Below are 27,162 nucleotides of genomic sequence, written 5' to 3'. Positions count from 1 at the left end.
AGTCGGGGCTTCCCTGGTGGCGCAGAGGTAAAGAATCCACCTGCCATTCCAGGAGACTCAGGTTCCATCCCTGGTCTGGGAAGCAGCTAGTTTTCCCAGTAGTGAAACAAGGATACTCGTGCCCGCCTTATAGATACCAATGTGCTAGGCCTCAGGGCAGCTAGGCCTGTGGGTTGCAACCACTGAGTTCGCATTCTGGAGTCCAGGAGCCGTGACTACGGATGCTCTCGTGCTCCAGAGCCTGTGCTCTGCAGCAAGAGAAGTCGTGGCAGTGAGAAGCTCTCACACCACAACCAGAGAGTAGCCCCCAATTGCCGCAACCAGAGAAAAGCCCGCCCAGCAACGAAGACCCAGCACAGCCAAAAATAATACATAAATAAATATATTTTAAAAAATTAGTCAACAGTTCAGTTCAGTTCAGTCGCTCAGTCGTGTCTGACTCTTCGCGACCCCATGAATCACAACACACCAGGCCTCCCTGTCCATCACCAACTCCCAGAGTTCACTCAAACTCATGTCCATCGAGTCGGTGATGCCATCCAGCCATCTCATTCTCTGTCGTCCCTGTCTCCTCCCACCCCCAATCCCTCCCAACATCAGACTCTTTTCCAGTGAGTCAACTTGTCGCATGAGGTGGCCAAAGTATTGGAGTTTTAGCTTTAGCATCAGTCTTCCAGTGAACACCCAGGATTGATCTCCTTTAGGATGGACTGGTTGGATCTCCTTGCAGTCCAAGGGACTCTCAAGAGTCTTCTCCAGCACCACAGTTCAAAAGCATCAATTCTTCGGCGATCAGCTTTCTTCACAGTCCAACTGTCACACCCATACATGACCACGGGAAAAACCATAGCCTTGACTAGACAGACCTTGGTTGGCAAAGTAATGTCTCTGCTTTTTAATATGCTATCTAGGTTGGTCATGACTTTCCTTCCAAGGAGTAAGCGTCTTTTAATTTCCTGGCTGCAATCAGCATCTGCAGTGATTTTCGAGCCCAAAAAAATAAAGTCTGACACTGTTTCCACTGTTTCCCCATCTATTTCCCATGAAGTGATGGGACCAGATGCCATGATCTTCGTTTTCTGAATGTTGAGCTTCAAGCCAACCTTTTCACTCTCCTCTTTCACTTTCATCAAGAGGCCTTTGAGTTCCTCTTCACTTTCTGCCATAAGGGTGGTATCACCTGCATATCTGAGGTTATTGATATTTCTCCTGGCAATCTTGATTCCAGCTTGTGCTTCTTCCAGCCCAGCGTTCCACATGATGTACTCTGCATATTAGTTAAATAAGCAGGGTGACAATATACAACCTTGACGAACTCCTTTTCCTATTTGGAACCATTCTGTTGTTCCATGTCCAGTTCTAACTGTTGCTTCCTGATCTGCATACAGGTTTCTCAAGAGGCAGGTCAGGTGGTCTGGGATTCCCATCTCTTTCAGAATGTTCCACAGTTTATTGTGATCCACACAGTCAAAGGCCTTGGCATAGTCAATGAAGCAGAAATAGATGTTTTTCTGGAACTCTCTTGCTTTCTCCATGATCCAGCGGATGTTGGCAATTTGATCTCTGGTTCCTCTGCCTTTTCTAAAACCTGCTTGAACATCTGGGTGTTCACGGTTCACATATTGCTGAAGCCTGGCTTGGAGAATTTTGAGCATGACTTTACTAGCGTGTGAGATGAGTGCAATTGTGTGGTAGTTTGAGCATTCTTTGGCATTGCCTTTCTTTGGGATTGGAATGAAGACTGACCTTTTCCAGTCCTGTGGCCACTGCTGAGTTTTCCAAATTTGCTGGCATATTGAGTGCAGCACTTTCACAGCATCATCTTTCAGGATTTGAAATAGCTCAATTGGAGTTTCATCACCTCCACTAGCTTTGTTCGTAGTGATGCTCTCTAAGGCCCACTTGACTTCACATTCCAGGTTGTCTGGCTCCAGGTGAGTGATCACGCCATCGTGATTATCTTCGTCGTGAAGATCTAATCTATTCTGTAAAAATCAGGCCAGCGCCAAAGCAAAAATTTGTATAATCTTTTTCCATTCATCCAGGTATGTGGTTACCTATCCTGAGCAATCTGGGCAAGTCTTTTCACCTTCTCTGCCGGGAAAATTTTTCTCCATGCTTCAAAACACAGCACAATGTCTACAGACTGCTTCACAGTCCATGCAAGTACTTGTCTGTATTTATAGTTGCGGGCTTCCCAGGTGGCTCAGTGGTAAAGAACCCGCCTGCCTATGCAGGAGACGTGGGTTTGATTCCTGGATAGGGGAAGATCCTCTGGAGGAAGGCATGGAAACGCAATCCAGTATTCTTACCTGGAAAATCCCATGGACAGAGGAGCCTGGCGGGCTGCAGTCCATGGGTCGCAAAGAGTAGGACATGGCTGTGTGAATGTCTGAGTGCTCTACATGCGGTGTGGCCTTCCCTCCTCATGCTAGCACATTGGTGCCTGTAAGGTGGGCACGAGTATCCTTGTTTCACAACTGGGGAAACCGAGGGCAAGGAAGGTTAGGTCATATCTGTAGAACAGATCCCGTGTTGTTTGCCACAGAGTAAACGAAGTTGGTGGGTAGGTATTTTCCAAGGTTGTCAGGAAGAGAACTCGTTAGAAGGCAGACTTGCCTGTGCAATGGCCTCTTAATTAAATAGAAGAGCAAAATTCCTTACATTAAAAAAGAAGCCATTTTCCTCTCCCAACTCTCCATGGAACCAGCTTTCATTTTAACCAGTGTTTCCCAAGTCTGTTGTGCTCTGGTATGGGAAGGTCTCGTTGCACAGGTATTTAGTTCTGTTGCAGATTTAACAGCAATACGGAAAGCAAGCACAGCTGCAGAACCAGGCTCCTCACAGCTCACGATTGCGCGTTGCTGGGAGCCTCCACCAAAACTGCACTGTGTGTTTATGACATTTAAGAAATTCTTGAGGGTGGTACTGATATACCAATTACAGGCACTGGTATTTTGGTCCCGTGGGGCAGACAAGGAAAGGGGATTTTATTTTGTTATGAGAAACACTTTCTTGCTTATACTTAACTTTTATTATTCACAAAGGATTTCAAAGCATTACCACGGAGTATGAACAACACACTTGAGTCATCTGGACATACTAGACTTTCACAGCCTAATGGGTGGTGTTTCACAGTGTATTTCTTTTCAGTTCATCTTGGATTCATTAAAAAAATATATCACGGACGTTCTCCAGACTTCCTGCCCCCCATCCCCCTCCAGCCTTGCTCGCTGTGGATGTCGGAGCACACGGGGGCTTTCCAAGGCTTTGGTCAAGGCCGAGGACTTGCCTGGGCCCCACTGACCCTTCTCCTGGGGTGTCTGGCTTCCTCACCCACTCAGGAGCCACAGGCCCCATAGTTCAGGCAGTTGGGACCTGGAGTTGTCATTTATAGCCACCCAAACTTCGAGGATGACCAAGCTATGAAAACATGAGAAATGGACTCAGAGGGGAGGAATCATTAAAACGAGAAAGGGGAAGGGTTGCGGAGTGGTGAAAGTGATCAACTATGGTTAGAGGGACTTGGGTATGAGGCAGGATGATCACGTCATTTATTATCCAAACTGGGACTCTTTTTGGGGTGAGGACTTCCCTGGTGGCTTAGATGGTAAAGCATCCGCCTGCAATGCAGGAGACCTGGGTTTGATCCCTGGGTTGGGTAGATCCCCTGGACAAGGGAATCTACCCACTTCAGTATTCTTGCCTGGAGAATTCCATGGACAGAGGAGTCTGGTGGGCTACAGTCCATGGGATCACAAAGATATTACTGCTGAAAACTGTACTGGGACAATAGGCGTGTCCTGGTGTGGCGTGGTCACCATAGTTCCAGGACACTAACTAGCCGTCTAAGCGTCAATGGAAGGTAAACACCACTAGCATTTTGTGCCAAGAAGTTGGGGGTGCTAAATTCCCTGCAACGAGCCAGAGACATTTGCGTAATGAACAGTCATCCTATACCACAACTTAGAAGCACCCCCACCGAGAAACACTGCATAGAAGAATGGGCTTTTAATTATTACCTGTAAAGAATTGTTGCTTTCCTTCTACAAGTATATTAGAGAACCATTGGAGAGAGAAAACTATGAAGTGTTGCTTTTTAGAAATGACTTAATATTCAGAAAACTAAAAAAAAAAAGGAAATGACTATGAAAGCTCTTATCACTGCTATACCCTTAAGAGCCTAAGCTCTATGCTTTTTGAAATTTTAGGGTGAGTGAGCCTATAATTTCAAGATACCTTAAATAGCAAAATTTTAACCACATCTTCCAAGTGCCATTCTTCATAAATCTATTTAGAATCAAGCTTAAAAATCACCACCAGCAAATCATTTTCGTAGCCTATATGGCAACTGAACTTCTATTTATTTTTTCAGCACTGCTTTATTATAAGACATAGATTGCAAAAAATAATAAGCTGTTTGTATGGTAAGCTGAAAAGAATGAGAATGATAGAGTAGATTTGCAGCAATCTCTTCTGAGGATAGCGAGAAAAACAGACATTTCAACTGTGCCTTTAGATTCGAAGTCAGGTTGGTAGAAACAAACAGCCCCAGGTCATTCACCTTAAAACCTAAATAAAGCAACAAACAATTGGCCAATCAGAGGTAGAGAATTGGTATAGACTTTAAAGACTCAAGAGACAGTTTTCTGTAACAGGTTAACCTGGGGTATCCTCTAATGCACATTAATGAAGTCTTCTTTATGTACAGCTGGGAAGGTCCCCTGGAGGAAGAAATGGCGGCCCACTCCAGTATTTTTGCCTACAGAATCCCATGGACAGAAGAGCCTGGCGGGCTACAGTCCATGGGGTCGCAAAAAGTCAGACACGATGAGCGACAAATACTATTAAGCAGGTTCGAGGTCTTCCTAGGTGGCGCTAGTGGTAAAGGACACAGGTTTCATCCCTTGGTCGGAAAGATTCCCTAGAGGAGAAAATGGCAACCCACTCCAGTATTCTTGCCTGGGAAGTTCCATGGACAGAGGAGCCTGGCGGGCTACAGTCTATGGGGCCACAAAGAGTTGGACACGACTGAATGACTGGGGACATACAAGAGGGCTCAGACCATGCTGCACCGCTTCCCATGGTGCCAGAGCATCGGGCAGAACTTCTGCATGGAGCCACTTAGGTCTGATAGACCCTGAAAAAAAGGGAGGAGAAGAAGTGACACCAGCAGTCACCGAGTCACCCATCCCCACCCCTGTCTAAAGTACAGAAAGCATCTTGTGGGGCGGTTTCCTTTTTCTCTCAATGTTTACAGAATTGTTGAATGATGGTGTTCATTGACTTATGAGATGATTGACATCGTCCCTCAAAACAGAAAAACAATTTGAGCTAACTCTAGAATGCAGGTATGCAGCCCACAGGGCGGTCCTGGGTCTCTGCTTTGTCTTCTATGGTAAAGTTGGACTTCTCCTGGGTTTGGTTTCGGTCGTCTCAGCTAGGCGTGTGTGGCGAATACGCTTGTCACCAGTCTTCCCATGGAATGGCTGACTCAGCTCGGCAGTCTCAGTGGCCTCAGGGGAAGCCGGCCAGGGCTCCCCCTCTGTAAGATGCCTCCTGAAAGGGAAGAGGTCGCTGACGACCCACAGAGGAGGCTGTGGCCGTAAATATTTCAGAATTTGGTTTCCTTAACATCTTCAATAATGGAAAACATTTGCTTGTTTAAGACTCTTAAGTCCTCTCCAGTCTTTGGATCCAGTCTCCAATGGCGAGGTACAAGCATGATGTCATGGTCAGGAGGAAGGCAGAGCCCAGAAAGCCTCGCCTGGGTCACAGAGAAGCGCAAAGCTCTTGAGAGGGCCCTAAGACAAATAAACAGATGCGGCCTAGCACATGTCAGAGAACTGTGCAAGGGCAAACATCTTTATGACTTTGGTCCTGGGAAGAGAGACCCAGCCTGGGATTAGAATTTACAGCTGACAAGCTGCTGATGAGGCAGTAACGGCCGTTTAGGGCATGAATGGCCACTCTGGGGACAGGGGGCTTAGCACGCCAGGCTGAAAATCTCAGAGCGAAGTGGGGGCAACCCCCATTCCCTGGGATAAGCGTCCTCACCCCGCAACCTGCCCCCCACCCCTCGGGGCCTTTTCTTTGCCTTTCTTTGATTTACAGCTCTCCCTGCAGTTCTGTAGAGCTCTGACACATGACAATTCAGCATCAATGGAATTCCTAAGACCAGGGGAAGAATCTCTTTCTTGGCTATAAACGTCACTCTGAAATTCTTCTCCTCTGTAATGTTTCAAGAGCGCTTGGAACATGCACGGCTTGCCCCTGCAGAGTCCCCGTCCTCCAAGCACTCACAACTCCCTTAACCCATCTTGTGCATAAGTGTGCTGATAGATGGCCTCTCTGATCCCCAAACGTCAGCCAGTTTTCCTGCAGTGCTTCTCAGATGGAGCAGTTTTGTCTCATGGGGGATGTTTGGTAAGGTCTAGAGACTTTTTTTGTTTTTTTTGGCTACACCGAGCAGCACGTAGAATTTTAGTTTCCTGACCAGAGATCGAACCCACGCTTCCTGCAATGGAAGCTCAGAGTTGTAACCATATGACCACTGGGCAGGTCCCTAGAGATATTTTTGATGATAACTGGATGAGAAGGGTTACCAGCATGCAGCCATGAAATTAAAAGATGCTTGCTCCTTGGAAGGAAAGCTATGACAAACCTAGACAGCATATTAAAAAGCAGAGACATCACTTTGCTGACAAAGGTCTGTATAGTCAAAGCTATGGTCTTTCCAGTAGTCACATAGAGATGTGAGAGTTGGTCGATAAAGCAGGCCGAGCACCCAAGAATTGATCCTTTTGAATAGTGATGCTGGAGAAGACTCTTGAGAGTCCCTTGAACAGTAAGGGGATTAAACCAGTAAATCCTAAAGGAAATCAACCCTGAATATTCATTTGAAGGACCGATGCAAAGGCTGAAGCGCCAATATTTTGGCTGCCTGATGCAAAGAACGAACTCGCTGGAAAAGACTGAAGGCAGGAGGAGAAGGGGACAACAGGGGATGAGATGGTTGGATGGCATCAGCGACTCCATGGACATGAGTTTGAGCAGGCTCAGGGAGATAGTGGAGGACAGAGGGGTCTGGTGTGCAGTCCGTGGCATTGCAAAGAGTTGGACACAACTGGGCAACTGAGCAACAGTGACAGGGGATAGATGCCAGAGATGCTTCTAAACACCCTACAGTGCACAGGACAAGCCCTCCACCCACCCGAAAACAAAGAAAGATCCGGTCCAAAACGCCAGTGGTGCCAAGGCTGAGAAATCCAGCGCTGGGGTGAGGGTAGATCACGTCTGCACAGGTCAAGAAAGTCATTCTCTAAACTTGCACTGTCTGATGGAACTTTCTGTGATAATGGAAATGTCCAGTACTTGTGCTGTCCAATATATTAGTCGGGAGACACATGAGGTTATTTAGCACTTGAAATGTGGTCAGTGTGACTAAGGAACTGGATTTTTACTTACATTTTGTTAATTAGCTAAGTTTTGGCTGTGCTGGGTCTTTGCTGCTGCACGGGCTTTCCTCTGGTTGTGACCAGCGGGGGCTACTCTCTAGTCATGGGCTCAGGCTTCTCACTGAGTGGCTTCGCTTATTGCAGAGCACAGGCTCTAGGGCAGGCGGGCTTCAGTAGTTGGGACACATGAGCTCAGTAGTTGCAGCTCATGGGCTCCGGAGCACAGGCTCAATAGCTTAGCTGCTTCGAGGGATGTGGGATCTTCCTGGATCAGGGATTGGACTTGTATCTCCTGAGTTAGCAGGTGGACTCTCCACCACTGAACTACCAGGGAAGCCCTTTAGAAATTTTTAAAAATTTTATTTATATTTACTTTTAATTAATTAAATATTAGTCATCCCATGCAGCGAGTGACTTCTATTTTGGACAGTGCAGGTCTACATCATGGGAGTTTAGAAGCCCTGGAATAGCCTGCCCTGGCTGGTTCTCTACTCCACTGGCTTATAATTAAAATTCCACAGTTAGACACTCCTTCTTTCGCTAAGACTTTGACCCCTACTGATATGATATTATCCTGGGAGGGAGATGACCTTTAGCTTATCAACCACTGATGCTAATATGATGAATGGATCTGAAAGATGTCTGGGGTGGGGCCCTGAAATGAACGAGAGGGCACGACGAGACGGGGGACTTTGTAGAGGTAACGGGAGGGGGTGGTGACAGGCTAGAGGTAGCAGAGGCCACCTGTGCCTACTTTACTCAAACTCTGCTGAGAACAGAAGTCAAAAAAGTCATCTCTTAATATCTGGAGGGGATTGCAGTTCTAGGATCCTCCACAAATACCAAAATTCATGGATGCTCAAGGCCCTTATACGAAATAGGGTACTATAGCTGGCCTGTAGAAAGGCGGGGGAGGACGCCAGGGAAACTGGAACTGCATTGTGGAGGGGGCAGAGCCCCAGAGAGGCAGAGTCCATGGAAGCAAAAACCAGAGGTGGAACCATTGTACTCACAATTTCCATTCAGATACATTTACCGTCTGTGAAAACGAGAGCCAAAGGCAAGCAGAAAAGACCAGGTATGTCACAGAGCCGACCCGTTTCCTGTTCCTTCTCTGTTTGCCTTTGGCTCTTAGGCCAAGTCTCCAAACCACTGAGATGTTAGGGTACCCGCTTTCTGATGTAGTCCAAATGGTGGTGGTGATTTAGTCGCTAAGTGGTCACTCTTTGCGACCCCATGGTGTGTAGCCCACCAGGCTCCTCTGTCCATGGGATTCCCCAGGCAAGAATACTGGAGTGGCTTGCCATTTTCTTCTCTGGGGGATCTTCCTGATCCAGGGGTTGAACCCGCATCGCCTGCATTGGCAGATGGATTCTTTATCACTGAGCCACCAGGGAAGCCTCATGTAGCCCAAATAGAAGCAGTAATGAACCGCATAACATAAAATGGTTTTTCCCTTTGATCTGATTATGAAATTTGGAGTTCAGTTCAGTTACTCAGTGGGGTCTGACTCTTTGCGACCCCATGGACTGCAGCACACCAGGCCTCCCTGTCCATCACCAAATCCTGGAGCTTGCTCAAACTCATGTCCATCGTGTCATCGTGTCGGTGATGCCATCCAACCATCTCCTGTCGTCCCCTTCTTCTCCCACCTTCAATCTTTCCCAGCATCAGGGTCTTTTCCAATGAGTCAGCTCTTCACATCAGGTGGCCAAAGAATTGGAGTTTCAGCTTCAGCATCAGTCCTTCTAATGAATATTCAGGACTGATTTCCTTTAGGATGGACTGGTTGGATTTCCTTGCAGTCCAAGGGACTCTCAGGAATCTTCTCCAACACCACAGTTCAAAAGCATTCAATTCTTCAGCGCTCAGCTTTATCATCCGACTCTCACATCCATACACGACTACTGGAAAAACCATAGCTTTGACTAGATCGACCTTTGTTGGCAAAGTAACGTCTCTGCTTTTTAAATGCTGTCTAGGTTGGTTATAACTTTTCTTCCAAGGAGCACTCGTCTTTTAATTTTGTGGCTGCAGTCACCATTTGCAGTGATTTTGGAGCCCAGAAAAATAAAGTCAGCCACTGTTTCCCCATCTATTTGCCATGAAGTGATTGGACCAGATGCCATGATCTTAGTTTTCGGAATGTTGAGCTTTAAGCCAACTTTTTCACTCTCCTCTTTCACTTTCATCAAGAGGCTTTTTAGTTCCTCTTCACTTTCTGCCATAAGGGTGGTGTCATCTGCATATCTGAAGTTATTGATATTTCTCCCAGCAATCTTGAGTCCAGCTTGTGCTTCATCCAGCCTGACATTTTGCATGATGTACCCTGTATATAAGTTAAATAAGCAGGGTGACAATATACAACTGTGACATACTCTTTTCCCAATCTAGAAACGGTCTGTTGTTTCATGTCCAGCTCTAACTGTTGCTTCTTGACCTGCATACAGATTTCTCAGGAGACAGGTCAGGTGGTCTGGTATTTCCATCTCTTTAAGAATTTTCCACAGTTTGTTGCGATCTACACAATCAAAGGCTTTGGTATAGTCAATAAAGCAGAAGTAGATGTTTTTCTGGAACTCTCGTGCTTTTTCGATGATCCAAGAGATGTTGGCAATTGGATCTCTGGTTCCTCTGCCTTTTCTAAACTCAGCTTGAACATCTGGAAATTCACAGTTCATGTACTACTGAAGCCTGGCTTGGAGAATTTTGAGCATTACTTTGCTAGCGTGTGAGATGAATGCAATAGTGTGGTAGTTTGAGCATTTTTTGGCCTTGCTTTCCTTTGGTACTGAATGAAAACTTACCTTTTCTAGGCCTGTGGCCACTGCTGCTCATCAAACTGTATTGTGATTTCTGCTGGTGCCCCCAAGCAAGTGAGTGCCTCCTTCCTAACACAGCTCTGCTTTAGGGTCTGAGTTGTAGGGCCTGTAGTCTGTGTAATCCATTGAAAAGCCAGCTTACTGTATAAGCGCTCCTTGATAAAATATTGTGTACTCAACTTTCAAGACCTCTGGGGATGGAAGTCACCAGCCTCACTGGTAAATGATATCTACCCATGCTTCTTGAGATGGGGAAAGGCTGAAAATGAAATCAAACTGAAAACAAATCCTATCTTCCGAAAGGTCCTATTGGCTCACGCTGAAGCACCCAGTAGCCCAGATTCTGGTCAATCCCAAGGGGCACAACGGAGATTGACCAGAAATAGCAAGTCCACTAAAATTACCACAGGGACTGGCAACTGTGATAGAAGGAGAGCTAAAACAATGAGAATTCTTCTGCCTAGAAAGATGCAATGCGAGAGAAAGATATGAGAGAAGACAGAAGTTTGAACTTTTTCACAAATCACTAGTTTGCCTGAACATGACACGGGTGAGGGAGTGCAGAGGGGCAGGTAGGTAAATTTAGGACAGTGAAAAGAACTATTTCTGGGTCAGTCCATCGAGGTTACTATAACCCAAATACGATGGACTGGGGGCTACACAGCAGAAATTAATTTTTCCACAGTTCTGGTGACTAGGAAGTCCAAGATCAAGGCACCAGCAGATTTGGTGTCTGATGAGGGCTTGCTTTCTGGTTTATAGACATCCTATCCCCATGTCCTCATGTAGAGGAAGGGACAAGAGAGCTTTGGGGTCTCTTTTCTGAGGGTATTAATCCCATCCTTGAAGACTCCACCCTCATGACATTACAGCCTTCCAAAGGTCTTACCTCCAAACATCATCACACTGGGGATTAGGTTTTAATATATGAACTTTGGGGGAACATAGACCTTCAGTCTACAGCATTCTGCCCCTAACCCTCTGAAATCCGTGTCCTCCCTGCATACAAAATTCCTTTATTCCATCCTGGATACCTCTCAAAGTCTTATTTCAGCAACAGTTCAAACGTCTACAGTCCAAGGTCTCATCTTAATATCATCTAAATCAGAAATGGGCGAGACTCAAGGTATGAGTCATCCTGCGGCGAATCCCTCCCCAGTTGTGAGTCTCTGAAACCAGACAAGCTATGTTGCTTCTCAGACACAAAGGTGGGACAGGTAGAAGCTCGACCTCCCATCCTGATGGAGAAACAGGAAAGGAGAAAGGGGTGTCAGGCCCCAGCTCCGTCTAAAACCTGACAAGGTAAACGGCGTTGAAACTTAAGGCTTGAGCCCGCTCCTCTTTGGTTCAAAGCTCTCCGTTCCAGGCCTGCTGGGGTGGCAGCGTCGCCCCCGCCATGCGTCCGTGGGACAGCCCCTTGCTGGCTCTCTGCTAGGGCTCCATCTGTGTCTGGACTACAGTTCTCTGCCAGGCTCTGCCCCATGATGGCCATGCGGGGACCTTCTATCTCTCCCTGCAGGCCCTGTCCATGCCACGGTTCCACTGGATGCAGCACAAGCCGGGCGAATGTCTCTGCTGGGACTCCACACCCGGAGGCACTGCACGGGCATTTTGCCTCACCTGACCCAGAAAGGTGTCCTCTCCCTCACCCCCCTGCCACTTTGAAATCACTCTGCTCCCTAGGCCCTTGCACTCTGGGCCTGTGATAGGAATGGTGTGTTTGATGACTTATGAACTATCTTCAGGATCACCCTTCCGCAGTCTTGAGGAACGGCAATTGGCCTCAGATGGCTGATCCATACTCATTTCCTAGTAAACAGTCGTCTGTCCATCGTCTTCATTTTTTGCCATATGGACAGGCTGAGAATCTTCCAAATCTTGAAATTCTGCTTTCCTTTTGCTTAACAATTCCATCTTTAAGTTTTTCTCTCCTCTCGAATTTTAGTATATGCAGTAGGGAGAAGACAAGCTGTACCTTCTACACTTTGCTTAGAATAGCTTCAGCTATGCATCCGATTTCATCACTCACTAGTTCCACTTTCTGCAAAACACTAAAACACAAACACAGCTCAGCCAAGTTCTTTGCCACTTTATGACAAGGATGGCCTTTCCTCCAGTTTTCAGTAACACGTTCCTCATTTTCATCTAAGACCTCTCAGAATGACCTTTTCTGTCCATATTTCTACCTACATTCTGCTCATGATTAGTTAGGTATTATTTCAGAAGACTAAGGCTGTCTCTGCAGTTCTCTTTCCTTTCAGAACTCTCACCAGAATCACCTTCGTTATTGTTTTAGTTGCTAAGTCACGTCCAGCTCTTTGGGACCCTACGGACCTGTTCCATTTATTGCCATGTAGGAGTTTTCTAGCATGCACCTCAAAATCCTTCCAGCCCCTGTCCATTATCCTCATTACCCAATGCCTCCACATCTTAAACTCCAGTATTCTTGGGTTTTCCCTGGTGGCTCAGACGGTAAACCGCCTGCAATATGGCAGACCTGGGTTTGATCCCTGGGTTGGGAAGATCCCTTGGAAAAGAGAATGGCGACCCACTCCAGTATTCTGGCCTGGAGAATTGCACTGGCAGGCTACGGTTCATGGGGTTGCAAAGGGTCGGAACGACTGAGCAACTTTCACACACACACACACACACACACAGCACATTTCAAAAGATTCGCTGCAGCAGCGCCACTCCTCAGTAGCAGTTTCTGTCTTAGTCTGTTCGGGTTGCTAGAACAAAAATACCATCGGCTGGGAGGCTTATAAGCAAATGTCTATTTCATATGGCTCCCGCATGCATGCTAAGCCACTTCAGTTGGGTCTGACTCTTTGCAATCCCATGGACTGTAGCCCACCAGGCTCCTCTGTCTGTAGGATTTTCCAAACAAGAATACTGGAGTGGGTTGCCATGCCCTCTTCCAAAGGATCTCCCTGACCCGGGAATCGAACCCATGTTTCACATCTCCTGCATTGGCAGGTGGGTTCTTTACCTCTAGCGCCACCAGGGAAGAACTTCACATAGCCCTGGAGGCTGGTAATTCCAAGGTCAGGGCATCAGCGGATTTGTTGTCTAGTGGGAACCCTCTTCCTGGTTCATAGACGGCATCCTCTTGCTGTGTCCTCAAGTGGCATAAGGCACAACCTTATGTTGTCCTTAAACGAGCACTAACCCCATTCCTGAGGGCCCCACTTTCATGACCCAATCACCTCTCAAAGGTCCCACTTCCTAAAACCATCACACTGAGGGTTAGGTTTCAACATATAAATGGCGGGGGCACAAAGCATTCATTCTATGGTGATTATTTAATACATTGTAGCAGTGAGGCAGGATGATTTAAGAGCCTTTTATCTCCATGCCAAAGGCTGCAGAAATAAAGAGCTCAAAGATGTTTTAATGGAAAATGACAGTTCCATAATGAATGCTTGACTGGAGGAAACGAGGGTGTTTAAAGCTAATCTCTTGAGATAAGCAGAAAGAAAGGGGCTCCACCTCCTTCCCATAAGGACCCCTGTGCCATTCTCCGAAAAGGGACACTAGACCAGTCTTGCCACAAATCTTTGGGTTTATCTCATTCAGCCACGCTTGCTGTAGAATACAGGTGAGCTAATCTCCTAAGTGAGTTTGCCGTTTACCCACGTTTGACACAAGCAGCTTTTCCACGTTAGTGTTAAAACAGGCTGAGAAACACAGACCTCCCTGGGAAGAAGTGGTAGCGGCCCCATGGCAGCAGCAAGCCCAGGCCTATGGGTGGGGGCTAGAGTTCAAATACACCAAGAGCTGTTTTTACACTGATCCACTCTAAGTCGTTGAGTGCAATGGCTGATTATTGGGTCAACAAACATGAAAAGCTTTGTCACTGGCCCAAGTTTGAACCAGAAGCAACATGTCTTTCATGAGCATTTAAGGATGAAAGAACTAAAACAGAAAATCTTGGTCACAGTGAGCACCATTTGAGGCTCTTTGTTCACATGTGTTCTGCCCTAAGAGAAAAAGTAAAGCAAGAAGATCTACGAAATGTGCTTGATGTTCTTCTCAGCCCGGGGTCATAAACCCTGAGCTACCTTCATGCTTCCACTACAGGAACTATAGGGTAGGGTTTCCAGTGGGACTTTCAGCTTTCAGCTTGTAAAACGACGACACTCACACATGCTGGTGTGGTAAGCAAAGGTTCAGGGAACATTTGACTGAGCGCACGTTTGACCATATCATCCTTCTTCTCAGACACTTCAGACTCATCAGAGGCTCTCTTTTACCTGCAGGATGGGGGCGGGGGTCTCCGGTTAGTACCTACAACGCTTGCCTTTGCTTCCAGCCCCCTGAGGTTCTTTCAGTTCTTCAAATGCTTCATGCTCTCTTGTAATCCCACCCCTTAGCATGCGCTGTTAGCTCACAGTCAAATGCACCTTCCCTGCGAAACCAACCTCAACAGCCCTTGAATGAGCTTCTCCTTTGCACTGTGTGCTATGTTTCATTACAGTATCCATTGAGTCCTATTGAAATTACCTCCCAAGTCAACTGGGAGCTTCTTGAAGCCAGGGCTGGGGGCTAGGCTGCAGTGGCCCCTACACTTTTCCAACACCTATGCCAGGCACAAAAGGAGTAGTAGGTCCATAAATGCTCAATGAGGGAACAAGTGATTTCAATTAACTGTGCATGATGGAGAGCTTTTTGATAAAGGTGCATCCCACATTTTCTCTTTGGCAGAATACTATGAGACTGCCTTGCTATCAGCTCCACATAAGGGATAGTCCTAAACCCCATGGTTTCCCTTAAGACAAAAAGAAAGTAAGAAGAGAAATCGTTCATACGCTTTGGGAAAAGAACAAGGAAGAAGGGAAAGAAAGAAGGTAGGAAGGTCCTTGGCTTCTGAAAGTCTACCTCAGGTGCAAGAGGAGAGATCATTTATATTCTGCTCAGAGACTTGACCCATGAACATAAAGAAGTGATTGAAATTCATTACTTTCCATTCATAAGATGAAAAGGGGAATGCCTTTCAGCTCCTCATTGGTCAACAGACACAAGTTATATTTCAACCACAAACCTTTTCTAAAGAAGCCCAGAAGTGTAGGTAAGAGCTGCATTAGACAATGGAAACCAAGCTGCACCTATCGTGAAGTGCCTGATTAATTAGTCTGTTGCCCAATAACTCGGCTTTTCAGTTTTTGGAAATGAATAAGCTGTATTATTCGCCTCCACTTGTGCCTCACGGGGACTGAGGCCCCTCTTGGAAAGGGCGCTCCTTGTTCTCCCCTCTCACTGTGCAGAGACAAAGCCCCGCGGAGAGGGAGGAGCCAGGACAAGCGCCCTCCCAGGAGGCGGGGACGATGTCAGGGGAGTGGCCGGTGCAGAGGCGGGCAGGGCCGACCCACCCGGGGAGGCTTGCCCGCCTGGTGGAGAAGGCTGTCTCTGCTTGCATCTCTGAGACAGCTCATCAGGTGCGGCTGGATTTGGGACTGCCAGCAGCTGTGTTTAGGGGTGCATTTGTCTTATCTACCCACATCCTTTGAGGATTTCAGGGCAGGCCATTTTTATCTCTCATAATGAATGCTCTGGCAGTTTCTGAACACGGGGCTGTGTCTGCATGCCCCGAGGGGTGTTTATTTTCACTGCTGTTGAGATTGACTAGGACACGTATTCACGAACTCCTGTTGGATGTCTTTTTTTCTCTGACCATCCTTCCAGTTCAGACCTGAACAGGAAGACAACTGCAGGGAGAAAAGTTTCTGCCTGGAAGTTGGGGTTTCCTAGTTTTCTCCCCCGACTTTTTTTTCACGCCTTAACAGCTCATCAGTCACCTCAGCATACTATTTGTAGTCCTTAAACAGTTTGCAAATCTGTACCCTAACTTGGCTAAATAAATATGTCACATCAGTTAAAAATCAGGTTATACAAATTCACTTAGTGGAATAGGGAAATAAGATATTTAGAGTGGAAAAATCAGGTTACAAAAAATAGTTTGAGTAAATGATTACATATGTTCACATATATGATCTTGAAAAAAAAATCTAATAGTATACACACAGAAACAATAATGCTTGTTCCTGGACTGGAATTAAGGAGTTTTGGAATTCTGGAAGTCTGTTTTATTCCATACACATTTAAAGTTTTTCCCAATGAGCTTGCATTAAGTTGCATAATCTGGAAAATAATACAAAATTTTAAGGAAATGAAATGTATGCATGCTAATAGGGGAAAACAAGCCTTCCTCCTCCCCTCTCTTCCTGTCATCACGATCATGGTTTATTGCTCATTGTTTCCCTCATCTACAAACATTTCTCTGCATGTTACCCTCTCTAATCTTCTACCTTTATTCACTTTCTTTCAGAAAGGTCTTTCTGTAAAGGAAATCTGACCAAGTAACTCCTCTAAATGCTCCAGGGTTTCCTGCAGGATGAGTGAGTGAGTGAAAGTCGCTCAGTCCTGTCTGACTCTTTGCAACCCCACGGCCTATGCAGTCCGTGGAATTCTCCAGGCCAGAATATTGGAGTGGCTAGTCTTTCCCTTCTGCAGGGGATCTTCCCAATTCAGGGATCGAACTCTGGTCTCCCACACTGCAGGCAGATTCTTTACCAGCTGAGCCACCAGGGAAGCCCAAGAATACTGGAGTGAGATCCCCTTCTCCAGGGGATCTGCCAGGCCCAGGAACTGAACTGGGGTCTCCTGCACTGCAGGTGGGTTCTTTACCAATTGAGCTTTCAGGGAAGCCCTCCTATAGAATAAAGAAGTTCAAAACCCTGAAGTTGATGGTTGAAATGCTTCAGAAGCTCAACAGCATCTGAGGTTCAATGCCAACTCCTGGGGTTCTGGCCCTGGTCAGCGGTCACCGGAAGGCAGGCTGAGTCTCTCCTGCTTTGAACACAGCGTCCCCTTCCCCTCCTTCTCGCCTCTCCCTGCCCTCACCACCTCCTTTATGTCTGAGCCAACCCTCAAGAGTCAACCCCTGCATCACATCTCACAGGAAGGCTTTCTCGCCTGGAGTTAGAGGTCCTCTCTTCTTGTTCATGTCTCTATACAAGCGCTTACAGCATCTCATAATTATTACTCTGGGTGTCTCTTTTCCGCACCTGAAGGGAAGGAGGATCCTCTGCCCAACTCGACTCAGCTCTCAGAGCAGTGTCAGGCGCCAGTAGGTACTTCAGTCAGTTCAGTTCAGATCAGTCGCTCAGTCGTGTCCGACTCTCCGCGACCCCATGAATCACAGCACGCCAGACCTCCCTGTCCATCACCAACTCCCGGAGTTCACTCAAACTCATGTCCACAGAGTCGGTGATGCCATCCAGCCATCTCATTCTCTGTCGTCCCCTTCAGACATTAAAGATAGACTACAGCCTTGGCTGGTGTGGATGGGATGTGAGCGTGTGAGGGAATCAGTTCTACTGATTGATTGCTGTGACTATAGAAACTATTAATTCTTCATTAACTAAGTTTAGCCTTTCTCTTTCCTTGGAGGATAGTAATGCCCTCGAAAATGCCAGCACTTATCCACTTTATACACATGGGGCATGAGGAGGTGTGCTTTATAGACACATTTCAACACACTTCCCCTCTGCAGCAAGTTAAGTCTGGATAAGTGAAGGTTACCTGGGGCCATGGGTTGAATTGTGTCCCCCTTGACCACCTGACCTGCCTCTTGGGAAACCTGTATGCATGTCAGGAAGCAACAGTTAGAACTGTACATGGAACAACAGACTGGTTCCAAATAGGAAAAGGAGTACATCAAGGCTATATATTGTCACCCTGCTTATTTAACTTATATGCAGAGTACATCATGAGAAACGCTGGACTGGAGGAAGCACAAGCTGGAATCAAGATTTCCGGGAGAAATATCAATAATCTCAGATATGCAGATGACACCACCCTTATGGCAGAAAGTGAAGAAGAACTAAAGAGCCTCTTGATGAAGGTGAAAGAGGAGAGTCAAAAAGCTGGCTTAAAGCTCAACATTCCGAAAACTAAGATCATGGCATCTGGTCCCATCACTTAATGGCAAATAGATGGGGAAACAGTGGAAACAGTGTCAGACTTTATTTTTCTGGGCTCCAAAATCACTGCAGATGGTGACTGCATCCATGAAATTAAAAGACGCTTACTCCTTGGAAGGAAAGTTATGACCAACCTAGATAGCATATTAAAAAGCAGAGACATTACTTTGCCAACAAAGGTCCATCTAGTCAAGGCTATGGCTTTTCCAGTAGTCATGTATGGATGTGAGAGGTGGACTATAAAGAAAGCTGAGCACTGAAGAATTGATGCTTTTGAACTGTGGTGTTGGAGAAGGCTCTTGAGAGTCCTATGGACTGCAAGGAGATCCAACCAGTCCATCCTAAAGGAGCTCAGTCCTGGGTGTTCACTGGAGGGACTGATGCTGACGCTGAAACTCCAATACTTTGGCCACATGATACGAAGAGCTGACTCATTGGAAAAGACCCTGATGCTGGGAAAGATTGGGGGTGGGAGGAGAAGGGGCCGACAGAGGATGAGATGGTTGGATGGCATCACCGACTCAATGGACATGGGTTTGGGTGGACTCTGGGAGTTGGTGATGGGGAGGGAAGCCTGGCGTGCTGTGGTTCATGGGGTCACAAAGAGTCACACGACTGAGCGACTGAACTGAACTGAACTGAATTTATATGTTGAAGTCCTAGCTCCCCGTGTCTCAGAGTGTGACCTTATTTGTAAATAAGATTTTTGATGATGTAATTAGTTAAGTTAAAATGAAGTCATTAGGGTGGAATCCCAATCCAATATGACTGATGTCCTTACAGAAGGGGGAGTTTGGACACACACTCAGAGGGAGAACACCATGTGGAGATGAAGGCAGAGCCGGGGGTGATGCTTGTACAAACCAAGAAATGCTAAGGATTACCCGAAAACCACTAGAAGTTAGAGGAGAGGCACAGATTTTGTGGCTCAGATGGTAAAGCACCTGCCTGCGATGCAGGAGACCCGGGTTTGATCCCTGGGTCAGGGAGATCCCCTGGAGAAGGAAATGGCAGCCCACTCCAGTATTCTTGCCTGGAGAATCCCATGGACAGAGAAGCCTGGTGGGTTACAGTCTGCAAAGAGTCAGACACAACTGAGCAACTTTTACTCACTCTCACAGATTTTCTTCAGCGCTCTCAGAAAGAACCAACCCATTGACACCTTGATGTCAAGACTTTAAGCCTCCAGAACTGTGAGATCATAAATTGCTATTGTTTAAGCAACTCAGTTTGTGGTACTTTTTTATAGCAATCCTAGCAAATGAACACACTCAGGGACCCTTGAGGGACCTGTCAGAAAGAAGCACTATATCCTAAACCTCCTGTATCGAACGCTCATTTAGGTCCCAGAGTCTGGCATGATTACGGCTTGTTTTGCAAATGGAAAAGGGAAGGACCTATTCCGACTCTTCTGAAAATTTCCTTATGGATGTTATTTTCTTCTTTCCTAAACTTTTCAATATTTTCAATTGATAAAAACAGCCTATCTGAATTTAAGTACACGTGGAAATAAATTCAAGAGTTGAAGGATGGACTGAAAAATAGGTTCCCTGCTTACCTTCAGCTTCTAAACTCCCTTCCCCAGAGCCTGCCTCTTTTGCGTCTGTGCATACTTATATTTCATTTTTTACGCTAATGATCTTATACTATAAGCATCATTCTGGCTGTCCCTTGATTTGATGGCCGAGTTTTCGTTGTTGGAGAGGACTTTTTATTAGAATACACACACAGCCCTCATTCTGTTTGTGGACTGCGTTTTGTTTCCTGGATGGATATTTTCTGCCTGTTCTTAATAACTTCTCAGCCTGCTTTTCTTAATCAAAACAAGCAGAAAACATTTCCAAAGTTCTCTTTGCAGCCTGGACTGGGTTGAGCCTGCCCACAGCTCTTATCCCATTGAAGAGATGGATCCTTTCTTTGTCACCAGGGGTTGTTAGACGTGCTTTACACCCTGTGGTTTAAAGCTGGCTTTCCTCATGTTGTACACAGGCATCTCCAAAGCACAGCAGCTTATGTTTGGGGTAGGACTGACCCGTCTTGGCTCACTAGATCTTGTTTCAACAAGTTTTTCTTCTCCAGTGGGCTCTGATAGAAATGACCAATTAGTTACATGTTGGGTCAGATGAAATGCGAGACCACAGGCATTAGTCAAAACCTTTGAGTAATGTATCAATTACCTTCCTGGGGCTCAAGGGCCATCATTCACCTCCCAGATGCTACTGCCCTGGGATTTCAGGACTCACCTGCCTTCTCTCTGCCTGCATTTATTGACTCTTTTCTACATTTTCACAGACACAGTGGTAAATGCTTCTGGTTCAACAAGACTCTGTTTGCATTCATCATCTAATTTCCCAAAGTAAGTTAATAAAGCCATTCAGCTGTACTATAACTGCATGCCACTTCATATGTAGATAATTAGGAAATTGGATAAGTATGTTAAGATATTTTGGGGGCTTCCCTGGTGGCTCAGGGGTAAAGAATCTGCCTACCAATGCAGAAGACACGGGTTCGATCCCTGGGTGGGGAAGATCCCCTGGAGTAGGAAATGGCAACCCCCTCTAATATTCTTGCCTGGAAAACCCCGTGGACTAGGGCCAGGACCTCACAGCCCCTGGCAGGCTACAGTCAGTGGCGTCACAAAGAGTTGGATACAACTTAGCGACCAAACACCAAGAAGAGATTTTTCAGGCAATGGAAAATAACCAGCACAAGAATTTAATGCCTGGGAGAAGGGAACTTGAGGGGAGCCCGCTGTTGGAAACAAAGCCCTAGAAATCTATGTAGGTGTGTGGGATGGTCGCTCATGATTTCATGGCTGAGAGCTGGACTGTACACGTGTCAGGCAGAACCATCCAAGCCTTACCAAACATCTGCTTCCATGGGGGTGAAACTGAAACAAATATAAAAAAGGTTGAGCAGTTCTGGGAGGTAAATATGTGACTATTTAAACTTAAATTAACAAAAATTAAATGAAATTTAAAATTCAGTTCCTCAGTTATGTTCATGTGTTTAACAGCTGTTACTATATTGCGTGGTTCAGACATGAGGATTTTCCTCGATGCAGGACGTTTTATTGCTAATCTTGAGTCTCTAGGATGAAAACTTCGCAATGTCCAGTAGTCGATCATAGAGCAGTAGATGTGCAAAAACACAAATAAACAAACTAGGATTGTGTAATCCACAGTAGACAATAAAAGAAGTAAGAAAAAAACCCACCTGATTTTAAGGTGGACCAAGTGTTGAACTACCCACTCCAGTGTTCTTGCCTGGAGAATCCCAGGGATGGGGGAGCCTGGTAGGCTTCTGTCTATGGGGTCACACAGAGTTGGATACGACTAAAGTGACTTAGGAGCAGCAGCAGCAGCAAGTGTTGAACTTAGAAGGTAAAAACTCCAAAACATATGTGTTTTACAGTATATACTCAAAGAATTAATGTTAAAAACATATGTATTAATTTTAAAATGTCCTAATGAATGACTATGTAAGGATCTTAGTAGAGAAATAGGCATCAGAAAAAGAGTCATGTGGAAATTCTAAAACTGTGCTCTACCTGAAATGAGTCACTCACTGGAGGGGCTTAAAGTGAAGATGGAGGAAGACTCCGTGAAGCTGGGAACAGGTCAGTCGAAATCATCAAAGAGAGAAAATAGATTAAGGAAAAATGAACGAGGGTCAGGGACCTGTAGAAGAGTACCAGACAAACAGTGTACCAGATGTGTGATTCGTGTCCCAGAAAGAGTAGACAGTGAGGATGGAAAAAAAATATCTGAAGTAACAGTGGTCAAGCATTCCAGATTTTTAAAAAAATTACTTACAAATCCAAGAAACTCGAGAATAAAGATAAAGAAAATCCTACATTGGAACATCAAAGTCAAACTATTCAACACTGAACAGAAAGACAAAATTTTGAAAGCAGGTAGAAAAAAAAAGACATCATATACAGGGGAGCTAAGTTAAAAATGATTGCTAATTTTTCATCAGAAACAACAGAGGCTAGAAGACCACAAAGCAACATTTTTTTCAGGTATCGGATGAAAAATCCTGCCCACCCAGAATCCTATATGAAACAAAAATATTCTTTGAAATATAAAGACATTCTTACATAAACAAAATCTGAGAAAATTCATCACCAGCAGACCATGGTAAAGGATGTCCTTCAGTCCAAAGGGAAATAATACCAGATGGAAACCACAGAAAGAATGAAAAGGAAGAGAAATGATAAATAATTTAATACATAAATTATGGTATATTCATACAGTGGATTAATACTTAGTAATAAAGAGCAGAACTATTGATAAATACAATAACACGGATTAAGTTGACAAAAAGAAGCCATGGACAAAAGACTTGGTGCTATATGATTCCATTTACGTGACATTCTAACAGGAAAAACTAATCTATACAGATACAAGTAAAATCTATGGTATCTTGGGGGTGGGGCATAGGAGAATGACATAAAACAGTGAGGCGACCCTTTCTGGGGAGATGGGAATTCTCCATGGCTTGATTAGAGTAGTGGGTGTGTTCACTGGTCAAAATCATCAATCTACTCACTGAAATATGTGAATTTTACAGCAGATAAATGGACAAGGTGGGTGAGAGTTTTAAGCCACGTTCTCAGCAAGGTTTTCCCCTCTAAAGCTGCAGCCCACTGCTACTTATTTTCAGTTTTCTCCCGTATATATATATCTCATGGTCCCATATTTATATCTTGACCTAGCACACTGTATATTTTATTTATGTTGTTTTATCCTCCCTTCTAGAACGTGACTTCCATGTGGGCAAAGACTTTTGCCCATTTATTTCTTTTCTGTGAACAGTGCTAAGAACACCACTTGGCACATTTGTTGTTGTTGATCGGTCGCCCTGTGGTGTCTGACTCTTTGTGACCCCTTGGACTGCAGAGCCAGCCCTCTCTTCTCTCAGCATCTCCCAACGTTTGCCCAAGTTCATGTCCGCCGCATTGGTGATGCCATCCAGCCGTCGCACATTACACACAACGTGATAAATGTTGAATGGATGGATGGATGGATGGCTAAATGAGTGAATGAATTGACTTCCCTTACCATTATCAAATGTAAAATTGAGTAGACAGGCTAAAATAAAGATGCACTGAAATAATATGAAACTCAGGACATTATATTTTAGTCTAACTCCAAGTTAAAAGGCAAGACACCCGAGTAAAAAAGTAACATGGACTAAACATGGAAACAGTTGGCACAGCACTTGAGACACTTCACCCAGGCTTTCAGATGAACTATGGCTGCTTACAATAAATATTTCTTCAACTTTTTTTCTTTTGTACTTTACCCACTAGAAAATAGAGGTGTAACTTGGGAGTTAGGATAATAACAGGGGGAAGTGGAGCTGTAGCTGGCAAGGGATAGATACAGGTGAGTGGGCTGCTACTGGTCTTCCTGAGACCTACCACCCGAAGCCCCTTTTTGTTCTTTTAGAAAATCAGTAAGAATAAACTCTCTTAAAATTGTGGACATTGTGCCACCTGGGCCTGGCACATCTCTGGTTACAAAGAGTACTGATAAGCACTTGTGGGGGGCATAATATTAGAATACGAGGGTGCCCTCAGTTCCCAAGAAGTAGGCATCTCACTTAGCATCAAACTCCAGACAACCGAGAAAAATCCACCAGGTCCACCACCTGGGAAGGTCCGCCCTATTGAAGACAGGAGACTCATTCAAGGTAGAAGAACATTTGGAAGGGGCGTGGGGTAAAATATCCAACAGCACCGTTCACGCTCCTGTCCTAAGGGTCACACCCGTTGAACGCAAAGAGCGAACTGGAATCCAAACTTCAGGTAAGGGCATGTTTATTCCAGGTCACAGCTGATAAAATGAGATTGCAACACCCAGAACCATCTGGATGGTTCTGAAGTCTGCGCCCTCCTCCAAGGCAAACGGCCACCTCATGGTGACTTCTCCTGCTGGGATCACACTCTAAGGGGTACTGTCCCCTGAGGTCCCCTCCCTCCCGCCATCGAGGTTATAGCTTCTCCAGCTCTGAAGTTCAGAAAGCAGGTACCTTTGTGTATTCTTGTTGTTAAACAACAACAACAGTCTTCTCTTCCTTTTCATCCTTCTTTCTTCCCTGACTCCAGTTCCCCACCCCCATTGGAGAATATTTGAAGAAACTGGAGATTAAGACTCAGGGATGGGGGAGAGTGGGGGAGAACTCATACTTCTCATTCCATGACCTTCTGACTGTCAGAGTTACAAATGCCAGGAGTCAGCTCTTCCAACGGAAACAAAGGGAATCTGGGAGGTTCTTATAAAAGTACTTGCTGTTCAGTGGCTCGGTCATGTCTGACTCTTTGCGGTCTCATGGACGCCAGGCTTCCCTGTCCTTCACCATCTCTTAGAGTTTGCTCAAACTCGTGCCCATTGAGAAAAAGTAGAGAAGATATCAAAAAAGAAAGGCGTGGGTGAAAGATCTTGTCTGGGACAGGGTGGTTGGAAAGGGGGCCTGGAAAGAAGGACCAGGGTGAGGCAGGATGGACAGGGGATGGGGGAGAGGGTGGAATAACCTTGAAGATTCTCAGAGAAGAAAGAGGGACCAGAAATCCTCTCCTCACCCCCCCACCCCCCAGGGAATATCTCAGGTTTAACAGGGAGTTGCTGGGAGTGGGGGATGGGAGATGCGGAAGATGTGCTGATCGGTGCTTTGAACCAAGTGGAGAAAAGTTGTCTGGGGTAACAAGACACCTTGACATTTATGACTTATTTCAACAGTATATAGTCTGGGACACTGTGAGGGAATTTGGGGGTTTCAGGTTATACTTGTGTGTTACCTTGCTTATCTCCATGTATAGGACAGAGGTGGAGGAGATGGAAAAGTGAACCCCGAGGTAGCAGGTGTGAGTGTGTGTGTGTGAGTGTGTGTGTGTGTGCGTGCACTGCACTTGAACCAACTTTTAACTCTGCACGAGGAACCAGAGCTGCCTCCTCCCCTGCCATCATGGCTCCATTTCCAAGGAACCTCAGACTGCCCAACCACACTAAGAGCACACTAAGAACTCCCTGTGCCCTGCCCCAAGTCTCCCAACAGCTTTTCTGGAGGAGAGAGGATCTTCTTTTCAACCCCACGAACACTTGTAGAGTGTTCAAAGTACACAACATCACAAGCTGGTTGTAAATACCAGTATCTAGAAGTCAGCAAAGCGGTGCTGGTGAAAGGTATCTTAGGCCGAGATCCAAAGGCCGGGTCAGTGTGACAGAAGAGGGTGTTAACAACTCTCAAGCCTGCCTCCTGCTCAAGCCCTGCAGCCCACCGGCCTTCTGCTATTCCTTAAACACCACTCTGCCCCTCGTTATCTTTGCCCCAAGGTTCTGACCCCTGATCCCCCGGGTCCCAGCTCCTGAGACCTCTCTATCTGAAGGGTCTCTTGTGCCACACCACCCACTTTTGCTTCTTGATGGCACTTTGCACTCTCTGGTTACAGCCTAGTGTCTATACTTGCTTTCTTGGCTTCTTTGTGTCCCCACCACTGGAATACAAGCTACAGGAGAACGGAGCTTGTCCATCCTCTTCTGCTCCGAGGACAGTCTGGCTCATAGAAGTTCTCAGTCAGCACTCCTCGAATGGATAAACATGCCCGTGGATGTAGGCTTTATATCTTTTATGTCACATAGAAGGCAATTTCCTGCACTAGGCACTGATTCAGCCGTCTCTCCCAGACCTACCATTTTATACAATGATGCAAAGAAAGTGAAAGTGTTAGTCGCTCAGTCGTGTCCAGCTCTTTGCGACCCCACGGACTGTAGCCCACCAGGCTCCTCTGTCCATGGAATTCTCCAGGCAAGAAAACTGGAGTGGGTTGCCATTTCCTTCTCCGGAGGATCTTGCCTATTCCAGGGATCGAACCAGTGTCTCCTGCCTTGCAGGCAGATTCTTTACCTTCTGAGCTGCCTGGGGAAGCCAAATACAATGATGAAGATGGTCCTTACCAGATCAGAGACCAGTGTTAGGTGTTAGAGACCCACCCCAAAGAGCAATTCTCTTTAAGGAGGAAGCAGATATCTGTGGTTCACTTTAGCTGTGTGGTCAGGAGAAGGCTCAGAGGCCCCCAGGTGAGTTCAAAGGCCCCCTCTGTTTGCTGGGTGGAATAATTCTTATTATGAGGCACACACTAGAATTCACAGGCAGGGAGGGCTTGGCTTTGCCTTGGATTTATCTCCAGAGTCTCCCTCCAAGACCAGCGTGGACTCTTGCTGGGGAGGAGAGGTTAGCACTGGGGAGCGGATCCGGGCTGGCTGTTGACTGAGCAGTCCTGCCGCCCCCCACCCCTACCCCCCCACCCAGCCCCACTCAGCTTTTCAAGGTCCCTGACTGCCTTTGATCACTCAACCAGTAACTGCTGCAGGCAGCAGCCTGAGTCTGTGCTCAGAGCCTCACGCAGAGAGGCTGTGAAAATCTCTTCTCTCTGTGGAGCCCGGACAGCCAGCTTCAGTCCAGGGCTACTGAGTCAGGGCCGCCTGGAAGCTGAGTTATGCCGGGTCAGCCAGACTTCCCTGTTGCCTCCGCTCACATCAACCTTTCCACGCCCCAGTCCCTTCCCCTCCGCTCTTCATGGCTCCGCATTTAGGAAAAGGGGAGCCCTGGCCACAGTATAGCCAACCCGCGCTGCCCAGCCCCCAGCCCATCTCTCCACCAACAGAGCAGAACCAGGAGGTGAAGTGGGGTGGAGAGGCAGTGGGAGGGGAGTGCTGTGGGAGGTGGGGGCAGTGGAGACCGGAGGCCCAGCTGTGTCTTTCCCTCTTTATGAGCTGCAACTTTGGGCAAGTCACTTCTCTCCCAGCTCAATTTCTTCCCTTGCAAATCTGTGCTAAAAATCCTCAATCTCTCCAGCTCAGAGTATCTCTTCATTCAAAAGAGCTGATGGGCAGT

General features: G+C 46.3%; 1 protein-coding gene across 1 annotated transcript in view; it reads right to left on the bottom strand.

Moving 5' to 3' along the window:
- The window catches only part of NEDD9 (neural precursor cell expressed, developmentally down-regulated 9), a 194,465-nt gene that overhangs the window by 139,153 nt on the left and 28,150 nt on the right, over positions 1 to 27,162 (bottom strand). The gene's annotated exons all lie outside the window — the stretch shown is intronic.

This window comes from Moschus berezovskii, chromosome 23 (assembly GCF_049115385.1).
Source record: "Moschus berezovskii isolate FMDL1 chromosome 23, NW_MosBer_1.0, whole genome shotgun sequence".
NCBI lineage: Eukaryota > Metazoa > Chordata > Mammalia > Artiodactyla > Moschidae > Moschus > Moschus berezovskii.
The sequence above is the reverse complement of the archived record's forward strand: the minus strand, read 5'-3'. Positions and strand labels throughout refer to the sequence as shown.